The sequence below is a fragment of the Mustela nivalis genome, assembly GCF_964662115.1.
Source record: "Mustela nivalis genome assembly, chromosome: 1".
NCBI classification, from domain to species: Eukaryota; Metazoa; Chordata; class Mammalia; order Carnivora; family Mustelidae; genus Mustela; species Mustela nivalis.
The window spans coordinates 195,379,507-195,405,573 of NC_139020.1; the positions used below are offsets into that span (position 1 = coordinate 195,379,507).

General features: G+C 41.5%; 1 long non-coding RNA gene across 1 annotated transcript; it reads right to left on the reverse strand.

The window, feature by feature from the left end:
• Positions 1-11,395: 11,395 nt before the first annotated feature.
• LOC309844092 lies at positions 11,396-12,310 on the reverse strand. Its single transcript, XR_014300497.1, has 3 exons — positions 12,227-12,310; positions 11,981-12,050; positions 11,396-11,466 (listed from the first exon to the last, which is right to left on the reverse strand). It is a non-coding gene; the product is annotated as an uncharacterized lncRNA (long non-coding RNA).
• Between the last annotated feature and the right edge of the window lie 13,757 nt (positions 12,311-26,067).

The window sequence follows — 26,067 nt, forward strand, 5'->3', positions numbered from 1 at the left end:
GGAGCAAAGCCTGTTAAACTTGTTCTGACACAGATCCTGAAATGGCTCTTAGCTCAAGCTCCTCCCCACAGCAGTCTGTAAGCAATCCCGGCAGCCCAGGGGTCCAGTGGGAAACAAGCCCCTCTGAACCCCAGGACATCCTGAAATGGCCCTGTACTTTGGTTCTAGTTCCTCCCAACTTCAGTCCCTAGGATATCTTGCCAGCCTAGGGGCCCACTGGGAGAAATGTCTGTAAGTGCCCCCTGGAAACAGGGTAGTCAACTTTGGTATGACAGCAGATCCATGAAATGGCTCTGTGACTTGGTTATAGCCCATCCCAGTCAGAATTCAAGAGCAGTCCTGCCCACCCAGAGACCAAATAGAAGACACAGACATCTGCCTTCAGAGCCAGGCTTGCAGACCTCAATCTTGGCTATGAACAACTGAAGCAGCCTTGGGAATCAGTTCCAGCCCTCTCAGCCATGGTCTGGGCCTAGTTCTGCCTGTCCAGGGCATACCCAGTATTCTGGCACAAGCCTTCTTAGAGGGACCTGGAGGGAGCCACACTCATCCATATACCTGGTAATCAGGCCTGTGGTCTGCTGACCCAGCTGTGGACCTGAAGTGGACACTTGTCTCCACAGCATCCCTACTGAACTAGGTCCCAAAGGCAAGCATGTCCATGCAGGGATCAGATAGAATCTATGCCTGTCCAGGTCTCTGACAACAGATCCAACAGTGAACCCTGCTATGGACCTGGCAAAGGCCACATGACTCAGCTCCAACCCAGCTTGACTGTGATTCTGAAGGTAATCCCACCAGCCTGAGGAACCAACAAAGTCTTTACCTGCCAAAAACAGTCTGTAAAGAGTAGAAGAGGTGTTTGGTCCTTTAAATGCACAGACACCAACACAAGGCTATACACATTAAGAAGAATCAGGCAAACATGATACCAACAAAGGAAACTAATAATGTTCCGATAAGTGAGCCCAAAGAAATGGAGGTCTGCAATTGCCTTACAATTCAAAGAAATTACCTTAAAGACACTGAATGAGGGGCACCTGGGTGATTCAGTCATTAAGCATCTGCCTTCTCCTCAGGTCATGATTTTGGGGTCCTGGGATCTAGCCCTGCATCAGGCTCCCTGCTGGGTGGGAAGCCTGCTTCTCCCTCTCCTGCTCCCCAGCTTGTGTTCCCTCTCTTGTTGTCTCTCTCTCTGTCAAATAAATTAAAAAAAAAAAAAAAAAAAAAAGGAAGTTGAATGAAACGCAAGAGAACACAAACAACTAGCCAAAATCAGGAAAACAATGAACAAAATCAGAAGTCTAGGAAATAGAAACCATAAAAAAGAAACAAACAAATCCTAGAGCTATGGAATACAATGGAAGACTGAAAATCTATAGAAAACTTCAATGGTAGACTTGATCACATGAAGAAAGAATCAGGGAACTCAAAGACAGTGGAGTTAGCCATTTAGAGAAACAAAGAGAAAAAAGGAATGAAAAAGACTGAAGAACGCCTATATGAAAAATAAAATTCCATTAACTAAACAAATATACACATCATAAAATTCCCAGAAAAAGAGAAGGGGAAGGGGCAAGAAGCTTATTTAAAGAAATAATAGCTGAAAACTCCCTTTATTTTGGGAGAGATATGGACATCAAGGTATCTGAAGCTCAAAAAACCCCAAGCAAGATCAATGCAAAAAATACTACTCTGAGATACATTATAATCAAATTGTTAAAAGTCAAAGAAAGTGGCATCTGGGTGGCTCAGTTGGTTAAGTATCTGTCTTTGGTTTAGGTTATGATCTTAGGGTCCTGGGATTGAGCCCCGCATCAGGCTCCCTACTCAGCAGGGAATCTGCTTCTCCTTTCCCTGTCTACTCTGCTTGTGCTCTCTCACATGCTCTCTCTCAAATAAATAAGTAAAATCTTAAAAAAAAAAAAATCAAGTGGCTCCTGGGTGGCTCAGTCAGTTAAGCATCTGCCTTTGGCTTAGGTCATGATCTTAGGGTCCTGGGATTGAGTCCCACATCAGGCTTTTGGCTCAGCAGGGAGCCTGCTCCTTTCTTCTTCTCCTTCTCTTCCTCCCTCTTCCTCCTCCTCCTTCTTCTTCTTCTTTTTAAAGATTTTATTTATTGATTTGAGAGAGAGAGAGAGAGATCACAAGTAGGCAGAGAGGCAGGCAGGAGGTGGGTGGAAGCAGGCTCCCTGCTGAGCAGAAAGCCCAATGCTGGGCTTGATCCCAGGACCCTGGGATCATGACCTGAGCCAAAGGCAGAGGCTTTAATCCACGGAGCCACCCAGGCGCCCCCCTCCCTCTCCTTCTGCCTGCCTTCTTGGACTCTCTCTCTCTCTCTCCGTGTCAAAAAAATAATAAAAATCTTTTTTTTAAAGTCTAAGACAGAGAAAAATTTGAAAGCAACAGACTAAAAGCAACTTGTCACATAGAAGGGGACACTCCCTCCCCCCCCAAAAAAACCCACAGACAAAGGTTATCAGTGGATATCTCAGCAAAAGTCTTGTAGGTCAGGAAGGAATGGGATGATATTGTCAAAATGCTGAAAGAAAAAACTGCCAACCAAGAATACTACAACAATGATGTCCTTCAGATTAAAGGAAAGATCAAGGTGAGATAAAGAAAAGCTGAAGGACTTCATCACCACTAGATCAGCCTTACAAGAAATGCTAAAGGGAGTCTTCAAGTTGAAATGAAAGAACGCTAAGAAACAACGTGAAAACGTGGGGTGGGAAAACATTGAGAATGGGTGGCTCAACTGTTTGAGCATCTGACTCTTGATTTCAGCTCAGGTCATGATCTCAGGGTTATGAGATCTAACCCTGTGTCAATCTCCATTTTGCTTAAGATTCTCTCTCTTCCTCTCCCCCTGCCCACCGCACCCCCCACCCCCCGCCTCCAAAACAACATGAGAACATATAAAAGTATACAACTCACTGGTAAAATTAAATACACAAAGTCAGAATATCCTAATCTTGTAATAGCGGTGTATAAATCAGTTTTAATTAAAAGATGGTTGCCAGAGGGGAGGGTGTGGGGATTAGAGGGATGGGCAAAATGGATGGAGGGGAATGGGAGATACAGGCTTCCAGTTATGGAATGATGAAGCCATGGGAATAAAAGGTACAAAATAGGGAATATAGTCAGGTGGTATTGTAATAGTGTTATACAGTGACAGATGGTAACTACACTTGTGGTGAACATAGCACAATGTAACTGTTGTTGAATAACTGTTGTGTACCTGAAACTAATGTAACATCATGTTTCAACTATATTCAATCTTATAAAAAACAAACAAGGGACTGTGGAAAAAAGACAATAGTGATAAAATATAGCTATAATAATTTGTTAATGGATGCACAATATAAAAAGATGTAAAATGTGATATAAAATGTGGGGGAAAGAAAAGTAGAAGCGTAGAGTTTTTGTATGCAATTGAAGGTAAGTTGTCAATATCCTAAAATAGATTGCTGTAAATATAAGATGTTTTATGTAAGCCTCATTGTAACCACACAGACACACAAAAACCCTCTAATGGATACACAAAAAATAGAGAAATGAGTTAAAATATGCCATTACAGGGGTGCCTGGGTGGCTCAGTGGGTTAAAGCCTCTGCCTTCGGCTCGGGTCATGATCCCAGGGTCCTGGGATTGAGCCCCGCATTGGGCTCTCTGCTCGACAGGAAGCCTGCTTCCCTTCCTCTCTCTGCCTGCCTCTCTGCCTACTTGTGATCTCTGTCTGTCAAATAAATAAAATCTTAAAAAAAAAGATTTAAAATATGTCATTACAAAAAATAAATCATAAAGACAGCAATAAAGAATTAAAGGAACCAAGGACTACAACGAAACAGTCAGAAAACAATTAACATAATGACAATAGTAAGTCCTTCTCTATGGACAATTATTTTAAATGTAAATGGACTCAATTCTCACTTCAAAAGGCACTCAGAAAGGATTTTTAAAAAGCAAGATCAAAATAAGCTGCCTACAAGAGATTCACTTAAGCTTTAAGAACACATATAGGCTGAAAGTGAAGAGATGTAAAAAGATAGTCCATGCAAATGATAACCCAAAAAAATCTAATGGGGCTATTTATTTTTAAATCAGAGAAAATACACTTTTATTCAAAATCAATCACAAGTGAGATGCCTAGGTGGCTCAGTCAGTTAGGTGTCTGACTCATTTTTTTTTTTTTAAGATTTTATTTATTTATTTATTTGACAGAGAGAGATCACAAGTAGGCAGAGAGGCAGGCAGAGAGAGAAGGAAGCAGGTTCCCTGCTGAGCAGAGAGCCTGATATGGGACTCTATCCCAGGACCCTGAGATCATGACATGAGCCAAAGGCAGCAGCTGAAGCCACTGAGCCACCCAGGCACCCCAGGTGTCTGACTCTTGATCTCAGCTCAGGTCTTGATCTCAGGATCATGAGTTCAAACCCTACATTGAGGCTCCATGTCTCATGTTGGGCTCCATGTCTAGTTGTGGAGACTACTTTAAAAAATCAGTCACATGTTAAAGGTCACTATATAGAGGTAAAGGAGTCAATTCATCAAGAGGTTATAACATTTGTAAATTGATATGTGCCAGAGCACCTAAATATTCAGAGCAAAAATCTTTTTAAGATTTTATTTACTTGAGAAAGACAGACAGTGACAGAGATAGTGAGAGAGAGCACAAGTGGAGAGGAGAAAGAGAAGCAGGCTCCCACTGAGCAAGGAGCCCAATATGGGTCTTGACCCCAGGACCACAGGATCATGACCTGAGCTAAAGGTAGACATCTAACCAACTGATCCATCCAGGTGCCTCTAGAGCAAATCTTAACAGAGGTGAAAGGAGAATCAGATAGCAATACAATAAAAATAGAGGACTTCAAACCCCATTTTGAACAACATATAGATCATCTAGACAAAAAACCAATAAGGAAATAATGGACTTGAATAACACTATAGATTAAATGGACTTAATAGATATATCCACAACATTCCATCCAATGACACCAGAAAAACATTCTTCTCAAGCACACATGAGACATTCTCCAGGATAGATCACATGTTAGGTCTCAAAAAAAAGTCTTGGAAATTTTAAGGAGATTGAGGCCATACAAAGTATCTTTTCTGACCACAATGGCATGATGCTAGAAACCAATAAAAAGAAGAAATTGAAAATTTCACAAGTATTAGAAATTAAACAACATGCTACTGAACAATCAATGGGCCAAAGAAATAAAAATGGAAATCAAAGTATCTTGAGACAACTAAAAATGAAAATACAACATACCAAAATTTGTGGGATGCAGCAAAAGCTGTTCTAAGAGGGAAGTTTATAGTGGAATATCTACATTAAGAAAAAAAGAGAGCTCTCAAATAAACAACCTAACTTTATACCTTAAAAAAAACAAGAAAAAGAAGAACAAAGGCCAAAGAGAGAAAAAATATTAGAGCAGAAATAAATGAAATAGAGAATAGTATGATAATAGAAAAAAAATCAATTAACCCAGAGTTTTTTTTTTAAGATTTTTATTTATTTGACAGACAGACCACAAGTAGGCAGAGAGGCAGGCAGAAAGAGAGAGGAGGAGGAGGCAGGCTCCCTGCTGAGCAGAGAGACCGATGTGAGGTTTGATCCCAGGACCCTGGGATCATGACCCGAGCCGAAGGCAGAGGCTTTAACCACTGAGCCACCCAGGCGTCCCCAGAGTTTTTTTTTTTTTTTAAAGATAAACAATTTTGACAAACCTTTAGCTAGACTAAACAAGAAAAAGAGAGGCTTCAAATAAATAAAATTATAAAAGAGTGTATATTACAACTGATACTACAGAAAACCAGAGGATTGTAAGAGATTACTATAAACAGCTGTACATAAACTGATTGGATAGCTTTGAAAATGGGTAAGCTCCTAGAAACATACAACCTATTATGCCTGAATCATGATGAAATAGAAAATCTCAGCAGATCAATAATGAGTGAGATTGAAGCAGTAATTAAAAAAAAAAAAATCTCCCCAAATAGAAAAGCCAAAACCATATACTTGATGAAACCATACACTTGATGGGTGAATTCTTTTTTCTTTTTTTAAAGATTTATTTATTTATTTATTTATTTGACAGACAGAGACCACAAGTAGGCAGAGAGGCAGGCAGAGAGAGGAAGGGGAGCAGGGAGCTGATGCGGATGCTGGGCTCAATCCCAGGACCTTGGGATCATGACCCAAGATGAAGGCAGAGGCTTTAACGCACTGAGCCACCCAGGCACCCCTTGATGGGTGAATTCTACCAACCATTTAAAGCCAATTCTTTTCAATTGTTTCCAATCATTGTCAATACTAATGTCAAGCAGTTTCCCCTCCTATGCTTCCTTCTTGAAGTTTACAGTTTCAGGTCTTATGTTTAGGTGTTTAATCCATTTTGAGTTTATTTTTGTATATGGTATAAGATGAAAGTCTGATTTCATTCTTTTGGCATGTGGATATCCAGTTTTCCCATTATTTATTGAAGACACCATTCTTTCCCTATTGTGTATTCCTGGCTTCCATACATGTTTGGGTTTATTACTGGGCTCTTTATTCTGTCCCATCAGTCTATATGTCTGTTTTTATCTCAGTATCATATTTTTCTGAGAACTACTGTTTTGTAATATCAGTTGAAATCAGGAATATGATACCTCCAGTTTTGTTTTGTTTTTTTCTCAAGATTACATTGGCTATTCAGGATTGTTCGTGGCTAGATACAAATTTTAGATTGTATTTTCTATTTCTGTGAAAAATCCCATTGGAATTATGATAGGGATTGCATTGAATCTATAGATCACTTTGTGTAGTGTGAACATTTTAACAATATTAACTCTTCTTTACCATGAACAGGACATGGGTTTCCATTTACTTGTCTCTTCTTCAGTTTCTTTCATCAGGAAGGTAAATAAGGCCTGCTTCCAACAGCAGATGATAAATTGGTGGGTTCTGCTGCTACTGCTTCTGAGGACAACTTGGGCACTGCCGCTGGCTAATTTGGGTTGTGGAGAGGGTAGATAAGCCTGGGTTCTACTGCTATGGACAGATCATGCCTGCTGTTACCAGTAGGTATAGAGCATGGGATGGATTGACCCATCTGGGTACTAGTGTCATTACTGCAGTCAGTTTAGCCTGTCATTGCTATGACATATGGGTCTCCCTGCATAGTTTCTTCTGGGCTACCCTTCCTTTGGCCATAGAAAGCAGGATTTTCTTGTTTTTGTTTTGTTTTCCCCATACCTGTTAGTGGTTCTTGATTGCAGATATTTCTGGTGTCCTGTCTGAGATATATGGTAGACGAAAACATAACTGAGGGAATTCATCATGGTGTACATTTTAAAATCATGAGGTTTCTAGCTTATCCCCACTTTCTTCTTTCCATATTTAGAGTCCTTTTATGATTGTCTATTGAATTATTTTCAGACTATTTAGTTTGTATTTAGAGGGAAGGAGAAGGGAAAAGGGAGTTGACACCATCTTGTGCCAGAATGAGAAGCTCTTCTATCTAGGTTTTTAACCAATGAAAGTGCAAAACTTAGATTCACACAACAAGTATACATAGCAGATTCATTTGTAATCACCAAAAACTGCAAATAACTCCAAGATCCTTCAACTGTCAACCAAGAATACTATACCTAGGCAATGATGTCCTTTTAATATCCATACAGTGGATTGTTACCCAGCAATAAAAAAAAAAAATGAATACTTACAACACCATATAGAGTTCTCAAATGCATTATGCTAAGTAAAAGAAACCAGTTACAAAAGGCAACAAACTATTATTCATTCTATATGAAATTCTGGAAAAGGTAAAATAATAGAGGCAGAGTAGAGATCTGTGGTTGATAGGGTCTGGTGGTGGAGTAGTGGTTGATTACAATGGGGCACAGGGGAATTATGCTTTATGTATTTTGAAGCTCAGTTATAGGGTGCATATACATAGTCTACAGTATTAAGGTATTAGTGTGAATGTTGAAAGAAGTAATAGTGAGGTTATTTATTTTTTTTACAAAGTTCTCATTTATTAAATATATATTAAAGTATTTATGGAGTAAATTGTAAGATTTTTGTTGTTTGCCTTTTTACAAAAGTATGTATTCTAATAAGGAAGTAGTAGTTAACTTTGTAGCCTGATGTATAAGGTAAAAACAGAGAAAAGAATCATTGGATTTGGCCAGCTGGAATATTGATAATGTTGATCAGTGCAGTCCCTGTGGAGTGAGAATGATAGAGAAGACTGGCTGGAAATGGCTGAAGAGAAAATGGTAGGAAGAGAAGTGGAAATGGCAACAACATAAAATATTAGGAAGAGAAGTGGAAATAGCAACATGTTTTTCTATGAATAGAAGCAAAAATCTCAATAGAAATTGACCAAGAGCATATTTGTTAAGGATGGAAGAGGTAGACACTGATAATTTAGATAGTGAGGTTTGGATGCAGGGTAAAATACCTTGAGATGGTAACAGGGTAGTGGAGGGGTTGAGCTTTGATGGGATCAAAGACCATTTATTTCAGCTGAAGGGAAGGCAACAATTATGGTCCAGATGGCGCTGGGATGGATAATGTGGTGGTGTGAAGATGGAGGTCCAGTCTGTTCCCATTTCTTCAGTTAAGTGTGTGGTGACTTAATCAAGTTTAAGGGTAGAAAAAGTAGAGTTGGACATTTGGAAAGGAGGTGATATGGATATTCAACTCAGAAAATGGAAATGCAAGCAGGTCAGAGAAATGTATCAGGAAATTTGTCCAGTAGATATCTACAATCATGCATATAAAATGATACCATGCCTCAGGGTTGTTTGTTTTGCTCCAGTCATGCTCACTTTTCTGTAGGCACAGAGCAAGTAGATGGTTGAGTTCACCCCACATGCTGTTTGCATGGAGAGCACTAAGAGGACTCAAGTTGTGCAGGGCAGAGGTTACAATGATTACCCATAGAGTCTGAACTGGGTAAAGAAAGATGCAAGGACATGATGGGGATGATGGCTGTAAAAACTAAAAAAGTAGGGTTAATAGATTAGAAGACATTCTCACCTGAAGAAACATTCTATTGGGTGTATTTAAAAGGTTAACTGGAAGGATAGAATAAAGTAATCAGAAAATGGGACACTAGAAAAAGCAATTTGGGCCAGAGAAGAATTACTCGTACTGGTGAGGTCTACAAACACACTGTCCAATGGAATAGCCCTTACCCACATGTGCCCATTTAAACTTAGATTAAATTAAAGATTGAATTCTGGGGCACCTGGGTGGCTCAGTGGCTTAAGCCTCTGCCTTCGGCTCAGGTCATGGTCTCAGGGTCCTGGGATCGAGCCCCACATCGGGCTCTCTGCTCAGTGGGGAGCCTGCTTCCCCCCTCTCTCTCTCTGCCTGCCTTTGCCTACTTGTGATCTCTCTCACTCTGTCAAATAAACAAATAAAATCTTAAAAAAAAATTAAAGATTGAATTCTTTAAAGTTGCACCAAGCACATTTCAAGGGCTTCACAACCATATGTGGCTAGTGACTACCACATTGGGCTGCACGGATACAGCACTTCTATCATCACAGAAAGTTCTATTGAATCGTGTTGCTTTATATGACTATGGGAGTGAGTGGTTGAGGATGGGAGCAAAAATAATTAGAGGCAAGGAGATTGATAGGACCATTTGGCCACTGGTAAAATCACCAGTGGAGATCAGAGTAGGGATGGGATAATATCAGAGAGAGCTCTGTTTGTATCTCAGCCCTTAGAGAAAAGGATTCCGGTAAGGATATTGTGGAGATAGAGTTGTAGTACCATGAACTCCTGTTTTCCATTAACCCCCAGGGTCATACTGTTAGGTTCCATGATCAAAGGAAGAAGGCTGATACAAAGCAAAGGTCAAGCAAAGCTTTATTTCGCGCCAAGCATCAAGAATCAAACTGACCAGTCAGGGCTGTCTCTTACGAAAAGGTGACGATGACGACCCCTGCAAGACCACTACCAACGTGGCCACTCTGGACAAGGCCGTTCCCTGACGGGGCTGCTCCAGACGAGGCCTCTCCCCAGACGATGCTGCTCCTGACTGGGCGGCTCACCGAGGAGGCCTCACGTTGAGGAAGCCACTCCCTAAATGAAGCTTCTCCCCGCAATGACACTGCTCCAGCAAGGCTGCTCAGCGAGGCTGCGGCTTGGGTTGGTGGGGCCGCTGGCTGCTCTCAGAGGTCTGACAGAGCTGTCAGCTCTGTGGGCTCTGACGGCTCTCCTGACTCTCCTAGTCCTCCAACGGCTCTCCTACTCCTCCTCCTCAGCCCCGCAAACGAACCTTTATAGGGGTGGTTGAGCCCTGCCCACACACAGGTGGCCAATGGGATTTAAACTCACCTCAGTAAATATATGCGTGCCCCACTGATTGGATGTCTTCACCTGGCCTGACCCACCCTTGTATCTAGGCTTTGCAAGTAAGTTCCTCTGGGAGGGGCAGGGCCAATCTAAGTTCACTGCATAGGGTCAATCTAAGTTCACTGCAACAAAATGGCTCCCTCTGGCCAACCAGGCCAGCTCATCAGCCTGCCCAGCCGTACCTATCACTAAGACCAGCTTCTTGTCCATCACCTGGAGCTGCACTGCAGTGTTCCAAAAGAGTCAGGCAAATGTTGGCATTTTCTCTAAGGGCTTGTCAAAAATACCTTGTCTGAGGTATCCCCACCAACCTCAACCCCAGGCAGACAGAGAACACTCTAAGGTCTCTACCACATGCAGAGGTACTCAGAATCTTCAGGAAGAAGCAGCCCAGCTATTTTCAGATTCCCAGGTGAGAAGAAAGGAATGGGGCTGGGAATAGGAACTGAGACTCCTGGATCTGTCATATATCAGGACAGTCTAGGACCCAGTTTCTGTTTTGACAATTGAATAAATAGCATCTGGTCATCGTGAGTCCAGAATGGGGTTCATGGGCACACAGGGAAAACCTCACTGAAGTTCTTTCCCAGGAAGAAGAGGTGGTAGCATGGCCCAAGACCCAACATTTCCATTAGCTGGGGGAGACCATGAGACATACCAGAACCGATTAGATCTTTACTTGGAACAGGAGACCCAGTGCCCCTTCTTGCCAGCCCTTAGGGGTTGATGATCTCAATGTGGAACTGTAGGTGAGTGGCTGTGACTACACAGTGGCCCCGGAGGAGAGCACAGGTATAACAGTTTTGGCATTCCCAGTGGCATTGGATGACACGGATGGCATTGAGCACCTGACAGTATCGCCAGTGGATACGCCACATACGGACCAAAGACTGGATCTTGACCACCGCTCTCACTGTATTTGCGTAGGTAACCAGGGCTTCCCTTCGTTTCTTCTGCAGCAGGTTCACCAAGGTCTGCCTCCACCAGCGCTGAATGATCCAGGCCCTGAGGGCTGCATGCAGCAATGTCCGGCGTACCAGGGTGCCACGCCACCAGGCCTGAATCTCTGTGGCTGCTTTTGTTTTTTTTTTTAAACTTTTCTAGGTGGAGATAAGAGAGACCACTCAGGGAACTTCCTGCCATCAACTTCCAAGATCTTCCTGGAAGGGGCCCAGATTCTCTTAACCATCATCGCTTCTTTGAAGTGTTTAGGGGAGTTAGGACACTGCCTGGGAGCCAGAAGACCTGGGTGGTGAGCCCTCCTCTGTCACTATGGGCAGATCACTCTGCTCTCAGAGTCACACCATCCTCCTGATGGTCTCACAGGTGTATGGATAAAGGGAAAACCATTAGTAGCTAGAAGGGTGCATTATGAATATGAGGGACCTTGTTAGTCATGCTCTATCTCTTCAGTGCTTATTGGGTTTGGGAGGTTTAACCTCATAATGCCTTTGCCTGGTAGTCTTTGCTAATTCTAGTCCCAACCATCATTGATTGATTTCTCACTGCCACAACAATGTAGTTCAATACGGTGGTGGGTTTTCAGCACCCTCATCCCATTTTCGACTCCAGCCCATATTTTGAACATTATACTCTCTAATTCAGAGTCCTCACATTCTCATTTCCCAGATCCATTTGTTCCTTGATGGCTTTCATTCTCTCCATTCACTTTTCATGCCATAGTCTAACCGAGATCCAGAGAGTCCATGCAGAGAAGGGAGTGGAGGAAAAAATGAGCCAATATTGAGTTGACACCTGATTTTTTTAGACTCTGGATCCATAAAAAGCACATTTCCACACCCTCATGACACAGACATAAATGTGCTGGATATCTCCTAACTAAATGGCAATTTTACCCACCTCGAGGTTCTGCTTCTTCTTCCTCTTCAATTCAATTACTTCATCAGCATCTTCAACTACAATTAGAACTAAATTGCCATGAGTCTGTCATCAGAATTAAATGGGAAATGAATGGATGAGTTAAGACTGTTGTTGACTCTTTATGGCTCTGTATTCAGATACCCCGTGCTTCAACATCCCTTCTTTTCCCAAGACCTGTGAAGTCCCTGGTGATTTCCACCCCCTTCTAGCTTGCCTAGTAAATCTGGCAACCGTCTCTTACACAAAATTGGATCCCCATGGCTTGTCTTTAGATGGTTCATTAGCCTTGATTTCTCTACTTCCCAAAGTCTGGCATGAGTAAAATGAGGGGGACAGCTGAGTTCACAACTGCATTATGACATAAGGATTAGGATATCTACCACAGAGTTGAGTCCTCTTCAGAACAAGCTCCGTGGGAATTTTTATTCCCTGTCTACTTTCCTCTTGTCAGAGATGTACCAGGGCTCAGAGTGGAAAGATATGGCACTTGAGAAACCAGGGCTCTCCTCCAGTGAGGCCCATCCACATCCCTCCTCATTATCAGCCACACAGGAGAGTAGGAGGGACCACTCTCCTGTATCTCCATATAGCTCTCTAGTGTCTTCTCAACTTAGCATTTCCTGTCTTCCCCTGACTGAAATTTCAGTGCCTCAATATACCATAGGAAACTAGAAAGAAAGAGAACAGATGAATCTAGAAAGTGGTAAAGTAAAAACAAAAATGTAAATTAAATAGAAAACAAAAATGGGTGGTGGAAAGTAAATTTAAAAGGTGGTATTTTTGAAAAGACCAGTATTAAAGATAAATGCTCCATGAACTTAGGTAATGGATAAAGAGAACAAAAATGAAACAAGAAAGGCAAGACAATCACAAGGAGATTTCAATAAATATAAGAATATCATGGTAACAACGGGGTGCCTGGGCAGCTCAGTAGGTTAAAGCCTCTGCCTTCAGCTCAGGTCATGATCTCATGGTCTCAGGGTCCTGGGATTGAGCCCCACATCAGGCTCTCTGCTCAGCAGAGAGTCTGCTTTCTGATCCCCCTCTCCACCTGCCTCTCTGTCTACTTGTGATCTCTCTCTGTCAAATAAATAAATAAATAAATATAATAATAACAACTTTGACAACTAAGAGGAAATGTTTTCCTAACAAAATGTAAATTAAATTAATCGAAGAAATATGTAAAACTTGATAAATTGAGAAGGATATTAAAGATCCACCATAAACAAGTCCCCAAGACCAGGTAGATTCATATCCAAACTCTAAGAAAAAACTTTACATATTCAGGTATTTCCAGTGTGACAAATATTCAAGCCTATTGGACTGAGATTTCCAACAAGCATTTCATAGTGTCAGTGTTAGTTCCCTGAAAAGTCCCACTAGGATTGTTGGTTTTGGGGAGAAAGGCTACCGTGTGATATTGAGTTCCTTCTAAGACCACGGATTATTCCTCTCTTTGCTTAAGAATTCTTTAATGTCTTAAAAAAAAGAATTATTTTATGTCTTTCTAGAAGGTTTCACAATTTTTCTCTTTAAAAGTCTTTTTTTTAGAAGATTTTATTTTTGAGTAATCTCTACAACCAACGTGGGGCTCAAACTCACAACCTTGAGATTAAGAGTCACATGCTCCACTGACTGAGCCAGCCAAGCACCCCTGTAAAAGTCTTTTTTTAAAGATATAATTTATATTCTATAAAGCTCACTATTTAAAACTATACAATCCAGTAGTTTTTAATATATTCACAGAGTTGTGCAACTATCACTACTATATGATTTGAGAACACTTTCGTCAGCCCCCAAATAAGCCTCATACCCATTAGCAGTCAGTCTCCATTCTTCCCTAACCCAATCTCTGAATTCCACTGTTCCAATATATGTCCTTATAAATTTGCCTATTTTGTATGTTTCATATGGTTTGAATCACACAATAAGTGGCTTTCTTTGTCTGGTTTCTTTTGCTTAGTATAGTGTTTTCAAGGTCCACTTACATTGTAGCATGTCAGTATTTCGTTCCTTTCTTTTTTTTTTTTTTAAAGATTTTATTTTTTTATTTATTTGACAGAGAGAAATCACAAGTAGATGGAGAGGCAGGCAGAGAGAGAGAGGGAAGCAGGCTCTCCGCTGAGCAGAGAGCCCGATGCGGGACTCGATCCCAGGACTCTGAGATCATGACCTGAGCCGAAGGCAGCGGCTTAACCCACTGAGCCACCCAGGCGCCCCAGTATTTCGTTCCTTTCTATGGTCATATAATATTCCTTTGCATGCATATATTACATTTTTTAATCCATTCATCAGTTAATGGACATTTGAGTCATTTCTACTTTTTGACTATTTTGAAAAATATAGTTATAAATATTGATATATAAGTTTTTGTATGGGCATATGTTTTCAGTTCTCTAGGGTATATACTTAGGAGTGGAATTGTTAGGTCATATGGTAAGTTATTTTTTCCCTAAAAACAAAACAAAACACATGCATTTCTCTGTATCTATGAGCTTATGTTTTGTTTTGGTTTTGGTTTTAGATTCCATATAAGAGAAAGTATGTGGCATTTTTCTTTCTTTGTCTGACTTATTTCACTTAGTATAATGCCCTTGAGGTTCATCCATAGTGTTGCAAATAGCAAGATTTCATTATTTTTTTATGGTGGAGTAACATTCCATTGAATACACCACAATTTCTTTATCCATTCATCCATCGATGGACATTTAGGTTGTTTATATATCTTGGCTATTGCTGCAATGAATCTGGGGATGCATGTATCTTTTCAAATTAGTGTGTTTCCTTCAGATAAATACCCAGCAGTGGAATTGCCAGGTAGTATGAGAGTTCTATTTTTAATTTTTTTAGGAAACTCCATTCTGTTTTCCACAGTGACCAGCGCCAATTTACATGCCACCAACAGTAAATAAGTGTTCCCTTTTCTCTGCATCCTCATCAACTTCTTTCTTTCTTTTTTTTTTTTTTTTAAATCATAGCCATTCTAACCGGTGTGAAGTTATATCTCCCTGTGTGTGTGTGTGTGTGTGTGTGTGTGTGTTTAAAAGATTTTATTTATTTATTTATTTGAGAGGGGGATAGTGAGAGAGAGCCTGAGAAGGGAGAAGGTCTGAGGGAGAGGCAGACCCCCCGCTGAGCAGGGAGCCCGATGCAAGGCTTGGTCCCAGGACTCCAGGATCATGACCTGAGCCAAAGGCAGTTGCTTAACCAACTGAGCCACCCAGGCGCCCTCACTGTGTATTTTTTTTTTTTTTAAAGATTTTATTTATTTATTTGACAGACAGATCACAAGTAGGCAGAGAGGCAGGCAGAGAGAGAGAGAGAGAGGAGGAAGCAGGCTCCCTGCTGAGCAGAGAGCCCGATGCGGGACTCGATCCCAGGACCCCGAGATCATGACCTGAGCCGAAGGCAGCGGCTTAACCCACTGAGCCACCCAGGCGCCCCTCACTGTGTATTTTTTAAGTGATTTTATTTATTTATTCCAGAAAGAGAGTGAGCAAGCAAGCTGGGAGAGGAGCAGAGGGAGAAGGACAAGCAGACTCTGCATTGTGGAGGACCCTGAGATCAGGACTTGAGCCAAAACCAGAGTCTAACGTTTAACCAACTGAGCCACCTAGGCCCCACTCTTCTTGTGGTTTTGACTTACATTTTCCTGATGACTAATAATATTGAACATCTTTTCACGTACCTGTTGGCCATCTATATGTGTTCTTTGGAAAAATGTCTGTTAGGTCTTCCGCCCATTTTTAAGGATTGTTATTTTTGTTTTTGTTTTGCTATTGAGCTGTATGTGTTCTTTATATATTTTGGATATTAACCCCTTATCAGATATATGATTTGCAATTATTTTTTCCCATTTGGTAGGTTGCCTTTTCATTTTATTGATGGTTTCCTTTGCTGTGCAGGCTTTAATTTTTAAGTAATCTCACTTATATATTTTTACTTTTGTTGCTTTTACTTTTGGTGTCATATTTTAAAAATCATCACTAAGGCCTATGTCAAGGAGGTTATCACCTATGTTTTCTTCTAGGAGCTTTATGATTTCCGGTTTTACATTCAAGTCTTTACATTTAACTCTTTGAGTTAATTTTTGTGCATGATATATAGATGGTGGGCCAGTATCATTCTTTTGTATGTGGCTAATTTTCCCAACATCATTTATTGAAGAGATTGTCCTTTCCACATCTTATAACCTTGACTCCTTTGTTGTAAATTGATTGACCATATGTATATGAGTTTATTTCTGAGATTTTTATTCTGGTACTTTGACCTTTGTGTCTCTTTTTATGACAACACCATACTGTTTTAATTACTATAGATTTGTAATATCATTTGAAATCGGCGAGTGTGATGCCTCTAGTTTTGTTCTTCTTTCTCATGACTACTTTGGCTTTTCAGAGTCTTTTGTGATTCTACACAAATTTTATGATGATTATTTTCTCCTTCTGTGAAAAATACCATTGGAGTTTTGATAAGGATCGTATTGAAATTTTATATTGTTTTGGGTAGTATGGATGTTTTTAAAATATTAATTCTTCTAATCCATGGACATGAAATATATTTCCATTTATATAAATTTCTTTATATAAAGAAAATTTCTTTCATTAATGTTGTGTAGTTTTCAATTTATAGGTCTTTCACCTCCTTGGTTAAATTTATTCCTAGGTATTTTATTTTTTTTTTGATACAATTGTAAATGGGATTATTTTCTTAATTTCCCTGATAGTTCATTATAAGTGTAAAGAAATACAACAGATTTTTGTATATTTATTTTGTATTCTTTAACTTTACTGAATTTGTTTATTCTAACAGTTTTTGATGGAATCCTTAGGGTTTCCTAATATAATATCATGCTATCTGTAAATAGTGATAGTTTTATTTCTTCCTTTCCAATTTTTGCTCTTTTTTTCTTTTTCTTACCTAATTTATCTGGCTAGGACTTCAGTATTCACTTTTATGGTGAATAAAAGTGGCAAGATTGGACATCCTTCTCTTGTTCTTGACCTTAGAGGAAATCTTTTAGGTTTTTACTATTAAGTATGATGCTACCTGTATTCTTGGCATATATGGCGTTTATTATGGTTGAGGTACATTCCCTCTATAACCAATTTGTTGAGAGTTTTTATAATAAATGAACATTTAATTTTGTCAATTTTTTTTTCTGCATCTGTTGAGATGATGTGATTTTTATCCTACATTTTTTTTTTTTAAAGATTTATTTATTTGTCAGAGAGAGAGCGAGCACAGGCAGACACAGTGGAAGGCAGAGTCAGAGGGAGAAGCAGGCTCCCTGCTGAGCAAGGAGCCTGATGTGGGACTTGATCCCAGGACGCTGGGACCATGACCTGAGCCGAAGGAAGCTGCTTAACCAACTGAGCCACCCAGGCGTCCCTATCCTACATTTTGTTAATGTGGTATATCACATTGGCTGATTTTTGGATATTCAATCATCCTTGTATCCCCGGAATAAATCCCACTTGATCATGGTATATTATCCTTTTAATGTATTGTTGAATTCAGTTTGCTAATATTTTGTCGATGACTTCTGCAGTTACATTAATCAGGAATACTGACTTGTAATTTTCTTTTCTTACGGCATCCTTGTCTAGCTTTGGCATCAAGGTAATGTTGGCTTTATAAAATGAGTTTGAAAGAGTTCCTTCCTCTTCTATTTTTTGAAGTTTGAGAGGGATTTGTATTAATCCTTCTTTGAATGTTTGGTAGAATTCACCAGTGAAGATGTCTGGTCCTAAACTTTTGTTTGTTGAGAGGTGGTTTTTTTTTTTTTTTTTTTTTAAGATTTATTTATTTATTTGAGAGATAGAGAGTGGGAAAGCAGGGAGAGAGGCAGAGGGAGAGGGAGAGGGGAACCAGACTCCCTGCTGAGCATGGAGCTGGACACAGAACTTGATCTCCTGATCAGGAGATCATGACCTGAGTCAAAACCAAGAGTCAGTTATTCAACTGATAGAGCCACCCAGACACCCAAATAGGGTTTTTTTTTTTTAAGATTTTATTTATTTATTTGACAGAGATCACAAGTAGGCAGAGAGGCAGGTAGAGAGAGGAGGGGAGGAAGCAGGCTCCCTGCTGAGCAGAGAGCCCGATGCGGGGCTCGATCCCAGGACCCTGGGATCATGACCTGAGCCGAAGGCAGAGGCTTTAACCCACTGAGCCACCCACGTGCCCCCCAAATAGGTTTTTGACTACTAATTCAATCTCTGCTAACAATCAGTCTGTTCATATTTTCTATTTCATCATGATCAGTCTCAGTAGGTTATATGTTTCCAGGAATTTATCAATTTCTTTCGTTTTTAAGATTATTTATTTATTTATTTGACAGAGAGGGCGATACAGCGAGAGAGGGAACACAAACAGGGGGAGTGGGAGAGGGAGAAGAAGGCTTCCCACAGAGCAGGGAGCCTGATGTGGCACTCGATCCCAGGACCCTGGGATCTTGACTTGAGCCAAAGGCAGATGCTTAACGACTGAGTCGCCCAAGCACCCTGAATTTACCAATTTCTTCAAGGTTGTATAACTGTTCAAAGTAGTTTCTTATAATCCTTTTTATTTCTGTGGTATCAGTTGTAACATCCCTTTTATTTCTGATTTTGAGTCCTTCTCACCCTTTTCTTCAGTGAATCTGGTTACGCTTATGAATTCTGTTTATTTTTTTTCAAATAACCATCTCTCATTGATATTTTTGTTGTCTTTTTAGTCTCTATTTCATTATTTCTGCTCTTGTCTTTGTTATTTTTTTTTTCTTCTACCAACTCTGGCCTCCTTTGTCCTTCTTTTTCTAGTTCACTGAGATGCCAAGTTAAGTTCTTTATTTCATACTTTTCTTGTTTCCTGAAGTAGGCATTTATCACTATGAACTTTTTTCTTAGACCTACTGATACTGAATCTCATAAATTCTGGTATGTTATATTGTATTTTTTTTTCAAGGCATTTTTAAATTTCTTTTTTGATTTCTTTGGCACATTTGTGAATTTTCCAGTTTTCTTCATGTAATTAATTTCTATTAGAGTCAGAAAAGGTGCTTGATATGATATCAGTTCTCTTAAATTTATTAAGACTGGTTTTGTAGCCTAACATATGATCTATCTTGGAAAGTAGTCCATGTGCATTTGAAAAGAACATGTATTCTGTTGCTTTTGGATGGCATGAGGGATAAGAAGAGAGAACTACTGACCTAGGTTCTAGGAACAGCTCTGAACCCAGAGTCTTGCTCTCCTGGAGCTCACCCTCTACTGGGGGCAAAAGAAAACAGAAAATGATGTGAGATAAGCTTGGGTAGCAACGGGGACTTTGAAAACAGGAAAGCAGGGTCAGGTACTAGAACATACAGTACAGGGTGGGGAAGTAATTTCAATAAGATGGTTGAAGAAGGTCTCCCTGAGGAGGGAGCATGGGGCAGAAACACACACGAGTGGAGGGATGCTCCACATGGAAAGTCCACCAAAGGAGAGGAGGCAGCAAGTGCAAAGTGCTGAGATGGGAATGTGGAGGCACGGGGGGAGGGGTGATCTGAAGAGCAGGTGGCCAGGAGGGACATGGAGAGGGTGACATGGTCAGGCCGGGACCATGCAGGCTTATGGAGACCCCAGGAGGGCTTCTGGACTTGTTCTAAATGTAATGGGAAGACAGTGAAGAATGAAGAACCCTCCGTGGGGGCATAGCCACAGGGGGCACCATGTGCATGGACCACACTGTGAAGGAGTCTCCCTGGAGTTGGCTGAGTGGGTGGCCCTGTGACCCCAACTCTCCTCCCCGTGGAATTGGGGAGGCTCATGGGTTCCAGGCCCCACCCTCTAGCACCAGAGGCTCAGAATCCTTCTCCACCAGGGACCCCAAAGGAACTCAGCCACATCCTTGGAGCAGACTGTGCCAGGCCTAGTCTCTGCCGCCATTTTCAGGGGCCGGCCTGAAAGAGACCCGTTGACGCAGAGTTGGAGCAGACCTGATCAGTTCTTTATGGGAAAAGGATGCAGTCGGTAATCTGACACATCTGTGACCCCAGAGAGATCTCGAGTTCAAGTCCCAGATGGGATGCTGTGAGGTCATAGGTGCACTGGAAAAAGCCACGGGAATGGCAGTTATGCCAGCATGAGTAGACCTGGTTGATGCAGACAGTGTGGAGCAAATTGCAGTAACGAAGGTGTATGCACCACATGTGGACAAAGGACTGCAGCTTGACCACTGCCCTTTCTTGCTTTGTTTAAGACTCTAGGGCTGTTCGTCATTTGTCCTCCAGCAGCTTTGTCAGCATCAGCTTCCACCAGTGCTGAATGACACATGCTCTGAGGGCCGCGTGCAGCAAGGTCCTGCACGCTAGGGTGCCCTGCCACGTGCCTGGATCTTTATGGCTTTCTGCTCTCGGTCAGGGTGCTTCCTTTTCTTTGGGAAGAAAGGTGGCAGAGATAAACAAAGGATCCTCAGGGAACATTCCCCACCCACCTTAGCTCCAGGACATGCCAAGCAGGGCTTGCTCAGAAGTTCAGGAGCACTGGGCAGGGAGCCAGTAGACCAGATAGGTGTCTGGTCTCTGCGCCTCTCTCTTAATGGACCTCAGATTGCCCCTCGGGGCTCAGGCTCCTGGACTGTAGAATGGAACATTCTGGCACTAGCTATCCTGGCTGGCCTGTCTGGAAGAAGCACGCCATGCACCACGTTCACCTGGGTCTGGGCCTGGCCACCTACCTGGGCTGCGTATTCCTTCCCCTCCACCCCACCCAGGTGGCTGGAGAAGTGGCAGCCTTTGTTTGCATTCATGCCTGTCTCCATCCAGCTCAACCCACAACCTGCTGTGTCTCTCCATCAAGTCGCAGTAGTACAAGTTTCCCTGCTCCATGCAGTGTGGAGTCCTTCTCACTTATCTCTCACTTTCACTTCGTGGGGTTCTCACATCTTAAAGGTCAGTTAGCACACATACGTGCACACGTATACATGCACACTCCCACACAGTTCTATACTCGGCTTTCCCTGCACGTGGCAATGCCTTCTCCAAACACAGCCTCACTGCCCCACTCCCCAGCTTGGCAGGGTCTGAGTCCCACTTGTCAGGGGTTCCCGTCCTTACGACCAAGTCTCTGTGCCTCCGTCACCCACCTTTCTCCGACCGAGAAGGAACTCGGAGGAGAGGATAACCAAGGATAAAGCAGAATGTCCCAAGCCAATCAGGATGAATGGTTGCCCTACTCATTCCAGCTCTGGGTAGGGCAACCGTTCATCCCGATTGGCCTGGGACATTCTGGCTTATGCTTTTTGTTCTCGAGGAATCATCAAAGCCCAACCTTGTACTCACACATGGAACCTGGTCCCGGTGACAGATTCCAGGATCATGCCATGCTATGGGGCACAGAGAAGACAACCCAACACTCCTTGCAAATAAGAGTCACCCTCAACTTTGAGGGCCTCCATTGACCTGCCTTTGGTGGAGGGGATGGAGTTGGAAGTAGAGACTCTTCTTTCTCTATCTCTTTCTCTTTCTTTTTCTCTTTCCCTTTCCCTTTTTATTTTCTTTCTCTTTCCCTTTCTCTTTTTCTTTTTCTTTCATCACTGTGGTTTCATCTGGGTCCTTCTTAATGATTTCATTCTTCTGTAATTAGAGTTTACAAGGGAAAAATATCAGTAAGTCTTCTCCATACAATTGTGTGGCAAGTCCACCACACACTACCGACTTGCCCAGAGATCCTAGATGTAGGACTTGCATCCTCAGTTAACTGTGGAAGTCCACCTTCCCCTGCTTGCAACTTTGGGTGGCTCTCTCTTATATGACATCCAATTCCCATGCCTTTGATATAGATGATTCATATACCTCAGGTCAGCAATCCCCTAAATTCCCCATAGTTAGGAGCTCAATTGTCCCATCACTTTTAGGTCTGCACTCTACTTTGAGACCCATACAATTTGTTGCATGTATCAGTAGTCGGTTCCTTTTTACTGCTGAATAGTAGATGTACCACGGCTTGATTAACAATTCACCCATTTGGGTTAGGTCCACTTTTTTTGGCTATTACTCTACTATGAAATTTTTGTAGTTGTTTTTATTTATGTTTTCAGTTTTCTTGTATATATACTTCAGAGTGGATTTGCTGGGTCTTATGGTAACTCTATATTTAGCTCTTGAGAAACCAACAAACTCTTTCCACACCAGCCATTCCACTTTACATTCCCAAGATCAGTGTGTGTAAGGTCCAGTTTCTCCTATCTTACTATCTGCTATATTTCAGATATTACCATATTGCTGAGACACAGCCAACTGCATTTGCTGATGTAAATGGGAATGAACAGAGATAAGTAAAAGGGAGGGTTCAGAAAGGAATTTAAATCAAACAGATTTGATGGATGGTCAAGACACAAGGAGAACCAAATTTGTATAGAATCAAGAAGGTGGGGAATGAGAATCCTGTTTTTGCCACATTATCTTTGAAAGTACTGTATGTTATTTATACACAACTAATGAGTCATTGAACACTACATCAAAAACTGATGATGTGTTTTATATTGGCTAAATGAATTTAAATTAAAAAAACAAAAAGAAAGGAAAAAAACCCCATTAGACATAAAAACAATATGTCAAGTACTAAGCCATACCTTTGGTATAGAATTCAAAGGCCGTATCAGGGATAGTGATATAGATTTGAGTGTCATCAGGATATAACAGATATTTAAGACCATGCGACTGGATGATATTATCCAGGAGTACACATTAAGTGGAACTAAAAGAAGTTTTAAGACTGAACCTCTCATAGTTTAGTGGTTCATCAGCAAAGAAGCCATTGATAAAATTAAGAAGCAGCAGCCAGTGAAGAGCACCAGAAGAGTAAAGTGGAGGGGTGACTTGGGATGGGGCAAGGACAACTCATTTCTTTCTTTCTTTTTCTATTTCTTTAAGATTTTATTTATTTATTTTATTTTAGAGAGCAAGCCTAAGCGAGAGGGGAGGGGCAGAGAGGGAGGGAGAGAATCTCAAACGGAGTCCATGCTGAGTGTGGAGCCCGACACAGGGCTCAATCTCAAGACCCTGAAATCATGCCCTGAGCTGAAACCAAGAGCCAGACACTTAACCAACTAACCTAGTTGATTAACTAGGTAGGTTAACCAACCAACCTAGGAGCCCCTATTATTCAGCTTTTAAAAGGAGGGAAATTCTGACACACACTACAACGTGGATGAACCTTGGCAATATTATGCTCTGTGAAAGAAGCCAGTTACAAAATACTGTATTATGTCTACTTTTATGAGAAACCTAGAGTATCTACTTTCGGAGAGACAGAAAGCAGAAATGTGATTGCCGAGGGTGGTGCGGGGAGGTTTGGGAAGGTATGGAGAGATTGTTTAATGGGTGCAATGTGTCAGTTTGGGGAGACGAGAAAGTGCTTGAGACAGATAGTGATGATGGTCATACAACAATTTGAATAGACTTAGTTACGAACCATACACTTAAACTTTAACACTTAAAATTAAAAACTAATCATTACAATGTAAGTTTCATGTTATATGTATCTTACTGCAATTTTCTTGTCATTTACTTGTTTGTTTGTTTGTTTTTAAAAGATTTTATTTGTCAGAGAGAGAGTAAGCACAAGCAGGGGGAGAGGCAGGCAGAGGAGGCAGAGGGAGAAGCAGGCTCCCCGCCGAGCAAGGGGCCCCACGCAGGACTTGATCCCAGAACCCTGGATCATGACCTGAGCTGAAGGCAGTGGCTTACCCCATTGAGCCACCCAGATGTCCCATCCTTTTTTAAATTATTATTATTATTAACATATAATGTATTATTTGTTTGAGGGATACAGGTCTGTGATTCATTAGTCTTAGACAATTCACAGCACTCACCACAATACATACACTCCCCAGGGTCCATCACCCAGCCACCCCATCCCTCCCATGCCCTCAGTTTGTTTCCCGAGATTAAGAGACTCTTACGGTTTATCTCCCTCTCTGCTTTCTTCTTGTTTCATTTTTTCCTCTTTTCCCCTATGATCCTCTGTCTTGTTTCTCAAATTCCACATATCAGTGAGATCATATGATAATTGTCCTTCTCTGATTGACTTACTTTACTTAGCATAATACCCTCTAGTTCCATCCACATTATTGCAAATGGCAAGATTTCGGTTTTTGATGGCTGCATAATATTCCATAGTGTATATACATCACATCTTTTTTTTTTTTTTAAGATTTTATTTATTTATTTGAGAGAGAGAGAGAACATGAAAGGGGAGAAGGTCAGAGGTAGAAGCAGACTCCCCATGGAGCTGGGAATCTGATGCGGGACTCGATCCTGAGACTCTGGGCTCATGACCTGAGCTGAAAGCAGTGGCTTAACCAACTGAGACACCCAGGTGCCCCACACATCACATCTTCTTATCCATTAATCAAAGAAAACTCATTTTAATTCAAGGAGAGTGCGATGTTCTAAAGTCAAAGAGAGGGTGTTTCAAGTAAGATAGAGTGGTCAACCTGTAGTCTGATGCAGAGAGAGGGAAGAGGGAAGAAAACTCACCATTGTCACGCAAGCAAGTTAGCTGGTGATTTTAGATGGTGTAGTTTTTGTTGTTTAACCAACCACCCAAAACATAAAGGCTTAAAACAATAACCATTTACACAGCTCATAGTTCTGTGGAGTAACAATGGGTTAGGCTCATCTGGGTGATTTTTTTTTTTTTTAAGATTTTATTTATTTATTTGACACAGAGAGAGATCACAAGTAGGCAGAGAAGTAGGCGAGAGGGAGGGAGGGAAGCAGCTCCCTGCTGAGCAGAGAGCCCGATGCGGGACTCGATCCCAGGACCCTGAGATCATGACCTGAGCTGAAGGCAGAGGCTTAACCCTCTGAGCCACCCAGGCACCCCTCATCTGGGTGTTTCTTTTCTCAGCTGGGCCCACTCAAAAATATGTGGTCAGTTGGCAGGTGTGATAGAAGCTAGTAGTGTAAGATTGGCCTTATCAGAGATGGCTCGTCTCTGTCCCATGTGGTGTCTCATGCTACAGCAGTAGTCTCCTTGTTTACATGGTGGATGGTTTTTCAAGACCTCTTGAAGTCTAGGCTTGCAACTGGCACAATATTGCTTTCACTGCATACTAGTGACCAAAGAAAGTCACAGGGAAGCCTAGATACAAAAGGAGGTTTCTTTTTTTTTTTAAGTATTTTTTTTTAAGATTTTATTTATTTATTTGACAGAGAGAAATCACAAGTACACTGAGAGGCAGGCAGAGAGAGAGAGAGAAGGAAGAAGGCTCCCTGCTGAGCAGAGAGCCCGATGCGGGACTCGGTCCCAGGACCCTGAGATCATGACCTGAGCTGAAGGCAGCGGCTTAACCCACTGAGCCACCCAAGCGCCCCACAAAAGGAGGTTTCTTAATTGCTAAACTCTGTTTCTTAATTGATAAAGCTACAAAATCATGCTGCAAAGGGGTATGGATACAAGAAGGGCAGTAACGTTGGTCATTTTTGCAGTCTCTCTCTTGGTCAACAATTTTGACTGGTGTAGATTCTGTGGGGGTGGGGGGAAGGGAAGTACAACTGAAGTGAGTTCAGGAGAGAATGGAGGAGTGAAAGGAGAGACAGTGAAAACATGTTTTGCTATGAGGAGATGCAAAGAACCAGAATAGGAGGTAGTCAAGAATGGTGTTTTGTTTTGTTGTTGTTGTTTTTTTAAAAGATTTTATTTATTTATATAGAGAGAGATCACAAGTGGGCAGAGAGGCAGGCAGGAAGAGGGGAAAGCAGGCTCCTCGCTGAGCAGAGAGCCCAATGTGGGGCTTGATCCCAGGACCTGAGATCATGACCTGAGCAGAAAGCAGAGGCTCAACCC